Raw genomic sequence first — 18,339 nt, 5'->3', positions numbered from 1 at the left:
TAACTGGAGGTGATGTCACTGTAACTGCATTAGAATGATTAGCTAATAAAAGAAATAAGTCATAATTCCGCATATGATCATTAATAATGGTCAGTTCTGTTTGAGGAAAGAGAACAGGATGAGACTCTTGAGACGAGACATTAGAATTTTGACCGACTGCAAAAGGAAAATGATGCTCATCAAAAACCACATCACGTGATATATAGATTTTACCGGTGGTCCTATCCAAACACTTATAGCTTTTATGAATAGAGTTATATCCTAAGAAAACACACATAGTAGACTGAAAACTGAGTTTACGGGTATTGTGCTTTCCTAAACTTGGCCAACACGCATAACCAAATACACAGAAGAAAGAATAATCAGGATTAATGTTTAACAAACGTGTAATAGGTGTGACATTATTTATGGTTTGACAAGGCATTCTATTTATTAGGTAACATGTGGTCAAGAAGGATTCATCCCAAAAACGAAGAGGGAGAGATGAATATGCTAAGAGAGCTAAGCTTGTTTCGACTATATGTCGATGTTTGCGTTCGACGGCTCCATTTTGTGGAGAAGTATGAGGACACGAGACCTGATGAGCTATACCTACTTTCTGAAAATAGCAGTGGAGTTTGTGATACTCACCACCCCAGTCTGATTGAACACTGCGAATTTTTGTGTTCAAGAGACGTTCAACATGGTTTTGGAAATTATAGAATACTTGCTCAACATCAGACTTGTGTTTGATAAGATAAATCCAAGTGTATCTACTATAATCATCCAAAAAATTAACATAATATTTAAAACCTCCATTGGACACCTGAGCAGGTCCCCAAACATCAGTAGGAACAAGTTCAAGAGGAAAAGTAGAAACACGAGCTGATTTATTATAAAGAAGTTGATGACTCTTAGCACGTTGACAAGCATCACAAACAACTGACTCATTATGAAAATAACGACCTAATTTATTAGAGTTTAAAAATGTCTTGGCAACCGTTGAAGTGGGGTGACCGAGACGTTGATGCCATTGAGGAGGAAAGACTTTGACACTTGACAAACCATGACACTGTGGAAGACTTCTTGTGAGACTGAACGGAACGGGATAGAGACCTCCTTTACTTCTACCTTGTAGAAGACTTTTCTTCGTGGCTATGTCCTTAACAAAGAAAGCATTAGGGTAAATCTCAATAAACACATGATTATCAGAAGCAAGTCTGTGAGAAGACAGGAGATGCTTCTTAATATGAGGGACATGCAAAATATTTTTAAGGTGAAGAGGTCTATTTGAACCGGGAATTATTGAATGACCAATATGGGAAATATTGACAAACTTGCACCATTTGCCACTTGTACTTGATCTTTCCCTTGATAACGTTCATGAATGGAGAGGCGATCAAGTTCACTGGTTAAATGATCAGTAGCTCCACAATCTACAAACCAGTTTGGATCCTGATAGTGTCTTCCTATTGTCACACCATTCGCATTGTGATAGTCTTCAGGCTGATAAGCATGATTAAATTAGTTTCTACAAATGAGAGTTGTGTGACCTGGTATACCGCAGATGTAACAGCCCGAAATCCAGGTACCCTTTTATTTAGCCCTTCATCTTTAATTGTTGTCATTTTAGGGCCTTTGTGTTGGGCGAGTACGCTGGGCGTACAAGGAGTACGCCGCACGTACTCGCGCGCCTCGTTTCGACGCGTTGTCCCTCAGGTACGCAGGGCGTACCCAAGGTTACGCAGGGCGTAATCGGACCAGACCCAAAACCCTAATTCGTGTTGTTGGCTATAAAAGGAATGAGATAGCTTGGCTCCTCAGCCACCATCCCTCAGAAAGAAACCCTAAGAGAGTGCTCCTTCGTTCCTAGTCCTTTTGTGAGTATTCTAAGCTTGGTGGTGCCATTTCAAGGTAGCAAAGGAGAAGAAGAGTCCATTGTGAAGGCTAGAAGCTGATGTTCAAGTGTAGATCCGGGCTTAGCAAAGGTTGGAGCTTCTTTCTAAGGTAAAAAGTTCGGATCTTGACTTGTAGATCTTGTGGAATGCTTTATGGACCATTTTCGAGGGTTTTGTCCCAAAGGTGGAGACTTTATGAGCAAGTGGTCTCCATTAGCTTAGATCCATCATATTCCTGGTCCTTTTGAGTTGTAGATCCATAAAAATGTAATCTTGGACGTGAATGATTAGCCATGCATGAGATCTAGATCCTTGAGTTGATATGGAAAGGTGTTAAGGAGTGTAAGGACCCTTACAGCCATGCCAAGGCTTAAAGGTTCCGACTTTATGAGTAAGGATGCTTAAATAAGGCCGGATCTAGAAGTTGTAGTAGTGGCTTAACCGATTAAGACCACAAATGAAGTGTGTCTAGATCTGACTATTACGCTGGGCGTAACTCCCAGTACGCGCAGCGTACTAGGTGGAGACCCCGATTATTGAGTTGGCGATGTACGCCCTGCGTACATCAGTCTGTACGCCTCGCGTACTGGAGATGTTGACTTTTGTTGACTTTTAGGGTTTTGGTCAACATGTGGACTTTGAGTCAAGAGAGGGTAAAATGGTCTTTTACCCCTCTGAGGAATGTTAATATGGGGTAAAGTCTAGTGGTGGAAGTCTATATTAATTAAAATGATATTCGTTATGATTAGGCGAGGTTGAGTCTTCGTTTGGGGATTTGGAGATAGCGAGCACGTGAGATTCTAGACTTTCCACGAGGTGAGTTTTCTCACTATACTGTACCCAGAAGGGTTTTATTGAGTGACTGGAAGGTCGGATATGTTATGAGTTATATGCATTGTATGTGATAAGTTAATCGTTTATATGTGCCATGTATGATATGCTTAATATGGGCCGGAAGGATTTATGTTATGGGCCGGAAGGCGTATATGTTATGGGCCGGAAGGCATTGTGATGTGAACCGTAAGGTTGACATAGGTAGGACCGGAAGGTTTACCTAGTCGGGACAGAAGTCCCCTGAGACACATGGACCAGAAGGTCAGGGCCTAGAAAGGCGTGCGTGCGTAAGTTGTATTTTGGGGAACTCATTAAGCAATTATGCTTACAGTCGTTGTGTTATGTGTTCCAGGTACTAGCGAGGACCGTGGGAAGGCGCCGGCGTGATCTGTACACACTGATGGAGGATTTATGATCTTAGGATTTATATGATTTGTATTATGATATGATACATTGGATCTTTATGACCTATTTTGGATGGAAACATGTTTTAAGAAATGAAAATTTTGTTTTGAAAATTTTCGTTGTTACAAGTTGGTATCAGAGCCTTGGTTTGAGGGATTTGGGTGCACCTTCGGGCGTAACTAAACTCAAACTGAGGATTTGAGGAAATTTTTCAAAAATAAAAGCGTAAAATTTTATAAAGGATTTTGTGATAACCAAGGATGAAGCAGTGCGTACGGTCAGCCAGCGCCCCGAACAGTAAAAATCCCTAAAATACCCTTGCAATATGTGCTATGAGATATGTTATGATATGTTATGCATGCTAGATTAGACTAGGTATGCATATTAGGACTAGAGTGGCCTGATTTGTGATGCCTTAGTCTAAGGGAAAATCTGCTGCTATGAGATGCTTTGAGAGCGAGTAGGTAATCAGTGCATAGCAAGAATAGAGTACTCGTGATCCGGGGACCAAGGAGGAGGACTTGGGGTGAACGCTGATGCGGTGTAGTCAGTAGTATAGGGCCCGTACTACTAAAAACACTGGATCAGTGGGCAATCCAAGTAAGAATCCTTTGGGTATTGGAGGTCAAGTAGGGTTGCATTATCGAGTGCGAGTATGCTTGATTGGTTCTCTGATATTTTTATGCTGTATTTCAGAGGCATCATGGTTAGGACACGCCACAGACCCGAGACGAGCGGTGTGAGTGACGAGGAGATTCGACAGATGATCCACGATGAGGTGGCTGCGGCAATCCGGGCCGAGATTCCGGAGATGTTTGGGTCTATCAAGACCACGCTGTTGGACCGCGGTGACCGAGGCTGCGGCCGCTGCAGCTACAGCAGCTGTGGCTGCTGCCAGACCTCAGGGAGGTGACTCGTTGCTATTCCGGGAGTTCAGCAACACGAAGCCACCCGAGTTTGACGGGACGCAGGATCTGATCGCTGCGATGAGATGGATTGTTGATATTGAGGGATGCTTCTACACTTGTTCATGTCCGGAGCATCTGAGGGTAGGGTTCGCTTTGAACTAGCTCCGCCTGGGAGCAAAGGATTGGTGGAAGTTCGTGACGGCGAACTTCACTCTTGCGGAGATTTCAGCCGTGACTTGGGAGAGATTTACTTCTATGTTCAGAGACGAGTATGTTCCCTCGGTGGAGAGGGAACGGTTGGTTCAGGAGTTCTTAACCCTTAAGCAGGGTAATGATTCGGTTACGGTGATCACTCGGAAATTTCATGAGAGGGCGATGTTTTGCCCTGAGCAGGTGTCCACTGAGCAGGCTCGGATGAGCCGATATTTGGGTGTACTGAGGAGGGACATTCGGGAGTTCGTTTCGAACTCGACATACCGGACATTTGCTGAGCTCCATGCAAATGCCCGGAAGAGGGAGATCGTGTTGGAGACCCAGGCCAGGGAGGAGGCCGAGTCTCAGCGGGTGGATCGGCGACCGGCTCAGTCCCAGCCGGCAGCCAAGCAGACCAAGTCCGCCGATTCGAGGACGGGAGGTCAGAAGGGCCGCACTTGCGGATAGTGCGGCAAGGGTCACGAAGGGGCATGTCGATCAGGTGCTTGCTACAAGTGTGGCAAGGAGGGGCATATTGCTAGGGATTTCCCTAAGGGGTTTATGGTTTGCTTTCATTGCAACCAGACCGGCCATCAGAAGACCGAGTGTCCTCAGCTCCTCCAGGGATTTGCACCTGCTGCTAGGGCTACTGAGACTCGACCAGTGAAGGCCGAGGCCCCGAGGGCTCGTGGGAGAGCTTTTCAGTTGACTGCGGAGGAGGTCCATGCGGCGCCTGATGTCGTGGCTAGTATGTATTCTTTCGTGTATTTATTTACTTTTTATGCTGAGATGTTGTGCTTATTTATGATATGCGTAGGTACTTTTCTTGTGAATTTTGTACCTGCCTTGGTATTATTTGACTCGGGTGCGAGTCGGTCTTTCGTATCTCTGGCTTTTAGTCAGCACCTCGGTATTGATCGAGAAGTGATGAGTCGACCTCTGAGGGTTTCCATAGCTGATGATAAAGCGATATATGCCACAGACGGGATTCGAGGATGTGTGCTCGAGATTTTTGGTGTCAATTTCCCTATAGACCTAGTTCCTATCGCTATGGGAGATGTCTGTGTCATCGTGGGCATGGACTGGTTGAGTAGGTTTGGAGCGGTCATTGACTGCGGGAAACAGCTGGTGACTATGCGAGACCTTAGTGGGGGAGTGCTTACTGTGTATGGCGAGGGGACCCGGTGTGGATCAGCTTTCTGTTCGGCTGCCAGGGCGAGGCAGAGTTTGCGGCAGGGCTGTAGTGGATTCTTAGCCTATGTGATGGACGCACGGGGGGGGGGGGGGGGGGGGGGGGGGCACTGAGAGGCCAAGTTCGGTGGGCGAGGTTCCGGTAGTGTGCGAATTCCCGGATGTTTTTCCCGAGGAACTGTCGGGCGTGCCTCCGGAAAGACAAGTGGAGTTCCGTATCGATTTGATTCCGGGAGCAGCACCTATCGCCAAGGCACCTTATCGCCTCGCGCCGCCGGAGATGCAAGAGTTATCCTCACAACTTCAGGAGCTGTTGGGGAAGGGGTTTATTCGACCGAGTAGCTCGCCTTGGGGAGCACCGATCCTTTTTGTCAAGAAGAAAGATGGTTCACACCGGATGTGTATTGATTACCGGGAGTTGAACAAGTTGACGGTCAAGAACCGGTATCCGTTACCTAGGATAGATGATCTGTTCGATCGGTTGCAGGGGGCTTCTTGGTTCTCCAAGATAGACTTGAGGTCGGGTTATCATCAGATGAGGGTTCGGGATGAGGATATCCAGAAGACTGCATTCAGAACTCGTTATGGACATTACAAATTTGTGGTGATGCCTTTTGGGCTCACCAATGCCCCAGTTGCGTTCATGGAACTCATGAACAGGGTGTGCAGGCCTATGCTGGATCGGTCGGTGATCGTATTCATTGATGATATTCTGGTATATTCGAGGTCTAGGGAGCAGCATGAGGAGCATTTGAGGGAGTTCCTTGGAGTTCTAAGATCGGAGAGGCTGTATGCCAAATTCTCCAAGTGTGATTTTTGGTTACGAGAGGTCCAATTCCTAGGGCACCTTGTTAATCAGAAAGGGATTTTGGTCGATCCGGCCAAGATCGAGGCGGTGATGAGATGGGAAGTGCCGAGATCGCCCACAGAGATCAGGAGCTTTCTGGGTTTGGCCGGCTATTATCGAAGGTTTATCAAGGATTTTTCCAAGATCGCCATGCCGCTTACTAGGATGACCCGGAAGGGTGTTGCATTTTCATGGGGACCGGAGCAGCAGTCCTCCTTCGAGACCCTTCGTCAGAAATTGTGCGAGCACTCCCGGATGGTATGGATGATTTTGTGGTGTTCTGTGATGCATCTATATCTGGATTAGGGGTGGTGCTTATGCAGAGGGGACACGTTATAGCATATACTTCGAGGCAGCTGAAGCCTCATGAGTCGAGATATCCCACTCACGACCTGGAATTGGGGGCTATGGTGGTCGCCCTCAAGATCTGGCGGCACTATCTTTATGGGGTTCGGTGTACCATATACACGGACCACAAGAGTCTGAAGTACTTGATAGATCATCCAAATTTGAATATGCGACAGAGGAGATGGTTGGATGTGGTGAAGGATTATGATTGTGAGATCCTGTACCACCCAGGCAAGGCGAATGTAGTAGCCGACGCGTTGAGCCGTAGAGTGGAAAGCGCCCCGATTCGAGACATTTGTATGAGGTTGACGATGATGACTCCGATTTTGGACACCATCCGAGGAGCTCAGGCTGAGGCTGCGAGACCAGAAAACCAGAAGAGGGAGCGGGTTGTCGGTCAGGTATTGGAATTCGTTACGGATGGGCGGGGACTCATGACTTTTCAGGCGGATTTGGGTACCGTTTGTGGGCGGTACGCGTACTATTTTGATGGAGGAAGCGCATCGGTCAAAATTCTCGATTCATCCTGGGGCTACCAAGATGTATTTGGACCTAAAGAAGGAGTATTGGTGGCCCTGTATGAAGAGGGATGTTGCATGGTTCGTCGAGAGGTTCCTGACTTGTCGTCAGGTTAAAGCCGAGCACTAGTGTTCGCACGGTAAATTGCAGCCGCTGGAGATTCCCGAATGGAAGTGGGAACAGATTACCATGGATTTTCTCACCAAATTGCCAAGGACTGCGAGGGGAGTCGATGCAATTTGGGTGATTGTGGATAGATTGACGAAGAGCGCTCATTTTCTGGCCATCAGTGAGAGCTCTTCTGCGGAGAAGTTGGCAGAATTATATGTCAGGGAGGTGGTATCGCGGCATGGGGTTCCGATGTCGATCGTTTCAGATCGGTATGTGCGATTTACTTCCAGGTTTTGGAAGAAGTTTCATGAGGATTTAGGTACGAGGCTGCATTTCAGTACCGCATACCACCCGCAGACGGACGGACAGAGCAAGCGAACGATTCAGACGCTCGAGGATATGCTCCGACCATGCGTTTTGGATTTTGGAGGGAGTTGGGACACCTATTTACCCTTAGCAGAGTTTTCGTACAACAACAGTCATCATTCGAGCATTGGTATGCCACCTTTTGAGCTGTTGTATGGGAGGAGGTGTCGGACCCCCATCTACTGGGTAGAAGTGGGGCATCGGGTAATGGGTAGTACGGAGATTGTGCTTCAGACGACAAAGCAGATACAGCAGGTCAAACAGAGATTGTTGACCGCTCAGAGTCACCAGAAGAGTTATGCGAACAGGCATCGGTCCGAGCTCGAGTTTCAGGTTGGTGACCTTGTACTCTTAAAGGTCTCTCCTTGGAAAGGAGTGATTCGATTCAGGAAGAGGGGCAAATTGGGACCTCGATATATTGGACCTTTTAGGGTAATTGCGAGAGTAGGCAGGGTAGCCTACCGTTTGGATCTACCGGCGGAGCTGGGTCAGATTCACGACACCTTTCATGTGTCGCGATTGAGAAAGTGTATTGCCGACGAGTCGACTGTGGTTCCATTAGAGGATATCCAGGTGGATGCGGGCCTGAACTATATTGAGAGACCGGTGGCAATTAGGGATCGAGAGGTTAAAGTTCTGAGGAACAAGGAAGTACCCTTGGTGCAAGTGCAGTGGCAGCATCGGAAGGGGTCCGAGCTGACATGGGAATCCGAGTCTGAGATGCGGGAGCAGTATCCGGATTTGTTTTCGGTTTAAGACTTCGGGGATGAAGTCTGGTTCTAGTGGGGGAGAATTGTAACAGCCCGAAATCTAGGTACCCTTTTATTTAGCCCTTCATCTTTAATTGTTGTCATTTTAGGGCCTTTGTGTTGGGCGAGTACACTGGGCGTACAAGGAGTACGCCGCGCGTACTCGCGCGCCTCGTTTGGTCGCGTTGTCCCTCAGGTACGCTGGGTGTACCCAAGGTTACGCATGGCGTAATCGGTCCAGCCCCAAAACCCTAATTCGTGTTGTTGGCTATAAAAGGAACGAGATAGCTTGGCTCCTCAGCCACCATCCCTCAGAAAGAAACCCTAAGAGAGTGTTCCTTCGTTCCTAGTCCTTTTGTGAGTATTCTAAGCTTGGTGGTGCCATTTCAAGGTAGCAAAGGAGAAGAAGAGTCCATTGTGAAGGCTAGAAGTTGGTGTTCAAGTGTAGATCCGGGCTTAGCAAAGGTTGGAGCTTCTTTCTAAGGTAAAAAGTTCGGATTTTGACTTGTAGATCTTGTGGAATGCTTTATGGACCATTTTCTAGGGTTTTGTCCCAAAGGTGGAGACTTTATGAGCAAGTGGTCTCCATTAGCTTAGATCTATCATATTTCTGGTCCTTTTGAGTTGTAGATCCATAAAAATGTAATCTTGGACATGAATGATTAGCCATGCATGAGATCTAGATCCTTGAGTTGATATGGAAAGGTGTTAAGGAGTGTAAGGACCTTTACAACCATGCCAAGGCTTAAAGGTTCCGACTTTATGAGTAAGGATGCTTAAATAAGGCCGGATCTAGAAGTTGTAGTAGTGGCTTAACCGATTAAGACCACAAATGAAGTGTGTCTAGATCTGACTATTACGTTGGGCGTAACTCCCAGTACGCGCAGCGTACTGAGTGGAGACCCCGATTATTGAGTTGGCGATGTACGCCCCGTATACATCAGTCTGTACGCCTCGCGTACTGGAGATGTTGACTTTTGTTGACTTTTAGGGTTTTGGTCAACATGTGGACTTTGAGTCAAGAGAGGGTAAAATGGTCTTTTACCCCTCTGAGGAATGTTAATATGGGGTAAAGTCTAGTGGTGGAAGTCTATATTAATTAAAATGATATTCGTTATGATTAGGCGAGGTTGAGTCTTCGTTTGGGGATTCGGAGATAGCGAGCACGTGAGATTCTAGACTTTCCACGAGGTGAGTTTTCTCACTATACTGTACCCAGAAGGGTTTTATTGAGTGACCGGAAGGTCGGATATGTTATGAGTTATATGCATTGTATGTGATAAGTTAATCGTTTATATGTGCCATGTATGATATGCTTAATATGGGCCGGAAGGCTTTATGTTATGGGCCGGAAGGCGTATATGTTATGGGCCGGAAGGCATTGTGATGTGAACCGTAAGGTTGACATAGGTAGGACCGGAAGGTTTACCTAGTCGGGACAGAAGTCCCCTGAGACACATGGACCGGAAGGTCAGGGCCTAGAAAGGCGTACGTGCGTAAGTTGTATTTTGGGGAACTCACTAAGCAATTATGCTTACAGTCGTTGTGTTATGTGTTCCAGGTACTAGCGAGGACCGTGGGAAGGCGCCGGCGTGATCTGTACACACTGATGGAGGATTTATGATCTTAGGATTTATATGATTTGTATTATGATATGATACATTGGATCTTTATGACCTATTTTGGATGGAAACATGTTTTAAGAAATGAAAATTTTGTTTTGAAAATTTTCGTTGTTACAGCAGATCTGATAGCGTGGCCCCCCACTGTTTCGACCACGCCCATGGCCTCTGCCACAACCACCTCCTCCTCTATAGCTACCCCTCTTATTGAAATTATTATAGTTGTTATTGTAGTTGCGACGAGGTCCACTGTTGTTGTTGCTTGACTCTTGTCGCGACACAGTGTTTGTAGAGGATGTGAATTCAACTGTGTTTCCTATGGTGGCTGCTTGAGCTTCATGTGCTATTATGTAGGGCAGAAAACATAGTGTGGAGTGCTGTCCAGGAGTAGTCATATCCCCCTTTTTTGTTGTTGATAGCTGAATGCGAATCTGAATCGAATTTCCATGATGTTGGGCAGAAAACATAGTGTGGAGTGTTGTCCACAATTGTTGAGCAGTGTTAATACATCTGATAAGCTAAGGGAGAACTTCCTCAGCCATGGAGGACAAAAGACCTCCAATTATAGCCTGGTCCTGAATAACCCATGTCTGATAATCAGGGTTAGATGATTCCTTTGCGGGTTCTGCCTCTTTTGCAGGTTCTACCTCTTTTTTGGCGCTATTGGATCCGATGGCCACTGTTTGTGGGGGTGTTGGTGTAGTGCCATCAAGGTGACCAAACAATTGCACTCCTCGCAGGATAGGAGTCACCTGGGCTTTCCACAGCAAGAAGTTGGTACGAGTCAACTTATAGGATATGGCGATAGCGATGGTTGATGACTTCACGGGAGCAGACATGATGAGAATTGGAGAGATCGAAGGGGGTAGAGAAATTTAAGAGATGCTCTTTTGGAAGGGGACCAAAAAGAGTCAGAGATTAAGGTAGGGTTTTTTTGCATAGAGAGATCAGACGGATTTAGCTTTGATACCAAGAAAGAAAAGTGAATTAGGCGTAATTACCCCTAGGTGTTTTCCTTTCATTATATAATACAACAATTACAACTGAAGATCCAAATATCATGGAGATGATAATACAAATATACTTATCTTATATTTGAACCTAACTATCGATTATTATCTTTACATACACTATACCAGGATTGCGCCATTTCTGACATGAACATGTGTGGCGGTTCAGATCTACAACAACAAGTTGTTTTAAAATAAAATAAAAAACTTGAAAAATTCTAGATAAGATCAGAGACGGGGTATTGGACAACATCTTTGTTGCCTGCCAACGAATAGACTTTTGCATCCTTCTGTGAAGCATCATCTCTGCATACATGGAGAGTACATCAGTTAACCTCCTTAAAAAATAAACATTATGATTTATGGTATTTTACAAGTAAATAATAATTCAATATTTTATAATATTTTACTTCCCATAAGACTGCATTGAATAAAAATCTACTGAATATACTCATGAATTACCTCAATAAGCCTTATTATCGGTAAATTGTGCTCTTTAACCGATAACACCATGATAGAAATGTTTAAATATCAATGTTGAGTACATTCCAATGGATGTTAGGGAAATAGGGTCTTATCTATTTTTTCATGACTAATGTTGGCAAGAACCTCACGTGCGTCATGGGTTAACTAGTGAAATGTTTGGTGCCAATTAACTACTTCATGAATACAATCACATGAAACATAACCTAAATAATCTTAGTTTAAAGGATTCAAACCTACAACAGTTATACTCAGACAAGAGTTGTGCAATCGGACCAAATCCTTCACTCTAAGATTATTTAACCCATCTAGCATGTGACTTAACATATTCAATTAGTAGTTAATTCACACCTGAAAGATTCCACCAAGCAACAAGCAAGCAACATTCAAGCAGACAAACTCTATAGGAATAAGGCATCATAATTCAAGCAATTCTATTATACAATTCCCGAAGATCCCTAAACTAGCATGCAGTTCTATCATAAACATCATAAAGAAATTACAGTGTGGGTATCTTAGGGTACACTTTCTTGCTCCGACTAATCGTACACATCTCATCCTTCTGTGGTTATCCTTGAAAACAATTCTTTCTATGAAAATAATTTGGAAATTAATTTTTTGAAAACATTACTAATCCTTAGTTTAATTTTGGATCCACACGAGTGCTTATCCAATTCGCTTAAACTAGGGTTCTGATACTAACTTATAACATCCTAAAAATCAAGGTAAAAAATTCATTTTTCATAATCAACCCAAAAACCATAAATGTTTACAAAACTTAGTTTCCAAAAGTCAAAAAAACCACAAATCAGAGTATCCCAAAAATCAATTATCATAAAAGTTGGAATATGTGTACGATCACGTCTTTGCTTTACCCAGATCATCTAAAGTACCTTAAACATAACGCATAAATTGTAAGCCAAATCCTAATGAGTCTCCCCAAAATACCCCATGTAACATATCATATACAAACATGCATGCTGGGTCCATTATCATCAGACTGAAATACCCTTGGGTCCTCAGTCATCGGATTGGATTACCCCCGGCCCACAGTCATCGGACTGGATTGCCTCGGCCTAATCATTCATCGGGCTGAAATGTCCCGATCTGTTGGCTTACGCACATAGCAGTGAAGCCTCAATCCAAACCGCACTATGTCGACATATGCAACTGATAAAACGTATAATAGTAGCAGATAATCATGCAGATGTAATAGATCATGACAACATAACAACATTCATAACTAGAATAATAATCTACTGGGTCGGAATTGGTGTTTTCGACTCGTAAGTAAGGTGAGGAACCTCACCTTACAATCTGAAAAGATAGTAGAAAAGAATGTTGCTCCAAATGTCAACTCTATAGGTCATCTATACAACAAACGGTGACCTAGACTCAAATTACAACTCAAAATACCCAAAATGCCCCTAAGTTAAACTTGGTCAAACCCAAGTCAAATTCAAAGTACACAAGTCAAAAAAAGTCAAGGGAAGGTCAACTGGTTGAGTACGCCCCGCGTACTCATCTGTTACGCTGGGCGTAAACGCAAACCAACCAAAACTACGGGTAACGGGCCTCTAAAGTAGTATGCACAACGTACCCATTGGTACACCCAATGCACTTTGTCTGAATCCAATCTTCATAATAAGAGCTCATTCCTTAAGGCCTTTCCATCCAAACTCAGATCTAGGCTCACAACATCGGCTTAAGTCATAAAGTTGCCACCTTTATGACTTTTCATGCCTAGGCAAAGCCCAAAAGCTAAAACCTTAACTCAATGATCATTAAGACATCACAACTCTTACATGGAGGGAATACAAGGGACAAGATCACATTTTTATGGTTCCTAACACCTAAAAACGTCTAAAAGGACAACTCTTTTGCTATAAGTAATCCATATTGATGAACACAAAGCTTATGGAACCAAAATGAACATATACACATGGCAAATAAGATCTAATCAATTAACTCATCAAGTTTCAGAAATTATATAAGTAATCCATACCGATGAACATATTTTTAGGTAGTCCCCTCTTCAAGGGCGTAGCTACATACACCCAAGGTGGGTCGTAGGGCCTACCTAAATTTTAGTATTTCCTAGAAATTATATAGAAATTTTTAGGACCTACCTTTTAGTATTTGAAAAAATTAAGGACCTACCTAATTTTTAATGAGGGAACCACATGGTTGTGCAAGTAAACATGTAACTAAGAGGGTTCGTCCGATCAAGGTTGTGCAAGTAAACATGCAAGTTGGTAAAGTTTTCTTCATGCTCACTATCTGAGAAACTCATCTTCTAGCAGTTATAATAGAGAATTATGGATGATCCAAAGTAAGTGACTAACTAAATGGAATACCATTTTATGTAGGGACGAAATATCTTGTTTTTGGTGTCGGAATGTGTGTTCGTGTATCCGAAATGTCAGTTCTATGTACAATATTAACTATCATACTCCAGAATTGACTTTGGGAGCCCGAAATGTACGATATCATATTCCAAAATCGAAGATTCATCTACCACCCTATAGTTCGAAATACATATTACTTCTCAGAATGCTCTATTCTGAAAATACCGGTCATTTTTCAAAATTTTATAAAAATTAGTTATTATTAGGGAAAACCACAAAAAAACCTATATATTATCGGTATATGCTTAAAGAAAACCCTTTTACTATTTTTAGGTCCATTTAAACCGCTTTTATTTTTTAGACCGCCTAACTTATTTCTTTCATCAGGTTTTCATAGTTAATCGGTTAACAATATTGTCTTACATCTCTTCCTATTCTCCATCTTCAAGAACATGCAATCAACAATTTATTACAGTATCGCTGACTTTGCGATCCCTGGAAAAATTGATTATTGGAACGTGTTTGTACCGATCGGACTAGGTCCAATTCGTGATTGGGGTTGCCAATTTGGCGTTTGGGATTGCCAGTGTGGAGTTTGGATCGTTGACTTGGAGATTGGCGGGAAAACTAATGTCGACTAAAAAAATGACGATCCACAAAAGACCCTTCGATTTAGGTTTTGATGCTTCGATTAATGCTGCCAATAGATTCAATTGATTATATATTACATATTCCTAAACTCATATTCTACAATTCCATCAATTACCTATATGGAAAATCGTCAACTCCAAACTATGGAAAATCAACCGAAAAGAGACAAAGCAGCAACAACTACCAAAAGCAAAGGAGCAGAAACCATGAAGTCTAGAACCCATATATGTTAATACTTCAAACATAGACCGGGACCATGAAGTCTTATTTATGGATTTTTCAAGGGTATAGTTGTCACTTTGTTGTCATTATAGTTCTGGAAAGATGAACCTGTGCCTCAATTAATGAATTAAACAACAATTAACTTAACAGATGGAAAATTACACTACATGTATTTTAAAATAAATTGGTATAAGGTCCGGTGCAAAATAAATTGATTTTTAAGTGTAATTGTCACTTTCTTTTGTCAACACATGAATGGAGTTTTTATCTTTTTTGGTATGTATGCTATGGTATGATGCTACCCATAAACAAAAAGTTGAGTAAAATTTGAGGATTTTGCCCAACTGCAAACAAAATCGGTTCACAGAAAAGAAAAATAAAAACAGGAAAAAATTTCATATTGCTCATGATGTGGAAAATGTCACACCCCGAAACCGAAGGCGGAAATGTTCTGGGGCGGAGGTGACGTCATGTTAAGTATCACAACCAATGTACATAGTAAGCGTAGTAAACACAACCATTACATTACATAGAAGTATTTACATTTGTTTGAAAACCAAGTTATACATGTTTATAGATTTATACATCCAAAATGAACAAAAGTTAAGACGTGACTTCTAGACGCTCCGTCTTCTCTAAAGATTGCGAGGTACCTGTCTAATGTGGACCTGAGAATACAAGCAGTTTGAAAATCAGCATAAAGCTGGTGAGTTCATGAGTGGTTTGTTTTCTGAAAATGAACAAGTTTCCTTTGGTTTTCTGAAAAAGTTGTTATCCAAGAAAATCTCATATTTTTTTATAAGAAAAGTCTAGTTATCCAATGTTACCCATTTTGGTTAAGAACAGTTAAGTTATCCCAGGAAAAACCCTTATTTTCCTAAAAGTTGGTAGTTGGTTATCGATCAGGAATGAAGTGTACAAGTATCTACCATACTTGCAATGTTAAGAGAAGTATTCTGAAAACCTGGTTATCCTTATAAAGTGCATTAGTTTTAACATGTATATAAAACTAATAAGTAGGAAGTAAACTAGTTACTAGGTTCATTATTACTAACAAGTAAATCTCTGTTATCCAAATTGCGAGTTCCATAACCATACGATAGACTAGATATGGCAATAAGAAGTCCAATATCATATTATGACTTTCGTCACCCTTGAACCTTTCGGTTCGACTGTAGCTAGCAGCCAGGTGCGGGGTAGTCAGCCCCGTATAGATCTATACACTCAAGTCACGTTCTCCCTCCAGGAGATTCTGGTTATAGGGGCGGTCCTCCACTCGCGTATCTCTGTGGAGTGTTTCAGAGGACGTGTCTCCAATTTTTAAGAATAACAAATTTACAAGTAATAATGCGAAAATCCTATTACAAAAGGTGGTCCTCCACTCGCGTATCTCTGTGGAGTGTTACCGAGGACGAAATCAAAAGTACTAAGTTAATGCTTTTAACAGAAATTACATGGAAAAATCATTTGTGAAATATAAGATATGACATTTTATAACAAGTTTCACAAACAGTTTGAAAACTAACTCTGCAAGTTAAACAGTTGGTTAATACGGTTTCTGGTGTTAAAAGCATACGAAATATGAAACATTTCCAATGAAATAATAAGTTTGAGTACAAGATATCCTTGTACTTTTGCTTGTATTCCCCCTGAAAACATTGAAAACACGGAAAAAGGTGTAGGGGTATGAACTCACCGGACAAGAAATGTGTCGGTTGGATGCTAAGTGTTAGTTCGGGGCTTGAGTACACGCGAGGTTCCTATGTAATATGAAGAGATACATAATTGTATCTAATTAGACTTTGAACTACTAATTAGATAAGAATATACACTCCAAGGCACGAAAACACTTCATTTCAAGTGTTAGGAGTGATCCGGGTAGCATCTAAGGGTGTGTATGGCCTAAATATGGAGTTTGCTCTTCAAGAGCAAACTCCTAATGGAGATTACGGCCCTAAGACCATATCCCCATGAGTTTATGAGTTTACAGCCGTAAACTCATGGGTGGTGGGATCTTGGTTGCTAAATGGTCTTACAACACTCGTGGGATGATGCTAGGTTCAGTTTTAAGGCATTGGAAGAAAATCAAACCATCAAAGGGACCATTGCAAGGATTTTATGGCTGTAAACTAGGAGTTTACGGCCATAAACTCTCATATACTTATTCCTTATGTGTTTTGGTGTCCCTAGGTTAAGCACAAGTGTTTCTAGTCCAAAGTACAAGCCATGGAAGGAAGTTAGGGCACCATTTGACCACTTTATAGGAGTTTACGGCCCAGGAACCATTTCTTGGGGGGTTTACGGCCGTAATCTCCTAAGGGGATGGTTTCTTTCATGTTTAAGGTCCCTAACACAAAGGTGGATGGTTCTAGACATTATTCCAAGGCTTAGGAGGTGTTTAAGGGGCATCTTAACACTTTAAAAGGTGTTTGCAGCCCTTGAATGGGTGTTTACGGTCCAAGCATGTTCTTGGGCCATTAAATCATGTTTACCCCTCAAATGTTAAGGTTTTGGTGTTCTAAGTCCAATCTTGTAAGCCCCTAAGTCATATATAAGCTCCAGAAGTGGTTTGGAAGGGTTTTGGGGCTCCAAAACCCCATTTATGTGTGTTTGTGGTTTGGGATAGTTCCTGGGCCGTAAACACATGTTCTTGGTCCTTTTTCATGATTTAAACACGAATTTGAAAGCTAAACATGTTATACTATGAGCTAGGATGGATTACATACCAAATTGGAGCTTGAAAGGGTGATTTTTGGATCAAAGATTGAGTTTGTAGAGATAGAGAGAGTGAAAAAGCTTCAAATGAAGCCCACTCAACTTTATATAGGGTTTGAGTTTGAGGCTCGGTGGAAAGCTACCCGATATCGACGTTAAACGGGGCTTTTGGTCGTACCCGATTTAGTTGTCGTAACCCGACGTGGTCAAAACTAAAAATTTTTCAAATAAAAAAATTGGGATGTTTTAACTTGTTTCTAATAGGTTTGGACACTCACGAGATTATAATAAAGGTCTCAATTTAATTAACTTAACCCAAAAGTTAACGGGAAATTTTGGAAATACAAACGGTTTTACTGACAGAAACGGGTTACAGTGTGACAATAGTCAAATTCGGGTCAAGTCTAAGCCGGACAAGGTCAACGAGTCAAACCGGTCAACTCAATTAAACCTTGTATAATAGGGTTTGTATTATGTAATTTCTGTATAACTCACTATCTTAATGGAAAACATCACTTGGAAAGTTCGTGTGTTTAAATTTCTTTAACCTTAATGCTAAACAATGAACAAGAACAATAAAACAATGTTGCATACCCATAGGGAGTGTGTAAGATCCTAAAACATGGCATAACGGGGTTTACGGACCTTGCATTTCGAAGCCGGACACTCACATTCATCACACACGAAAACGCTCTCAATCGTTTTCACTCTATCTCTTCTTATCGAGAATCTCTCCCAAATATCTCTTTGTATGTGAAATCTCTCCAAGAATGTCAAATCTCTACCAAATCTCTCTAAGAATGTGAAATCTCTCCCAAACATCTCTTTGTATGTGAAATCTCTCCAAGAATGTCAAATCTCTCCCAAATCTCTCTAAATATGTGAAATCTCTCCCAAATATCTCTTTGTATGCGAAATCTCTCCAAGAATGTCAAATCTCT

Source organism: Lactuca sativa, chromosome 3 (genome assembly GCF_002870075.4).
Source record: "Lactuca sativa cultivar Salinas chromosome 3, Lsat_Salinas_v11, whole genome shotgun sequence".
NCBI classification, from domain to species: Eukaryota; Viridiplantae; Streptophyta; class Magnoliopsida; order Asterales; family Asteraceae; genus Lactuca; species Lactuca sativa.
This window is presented reverse-complemented; position numbering follows the sequence as displayed.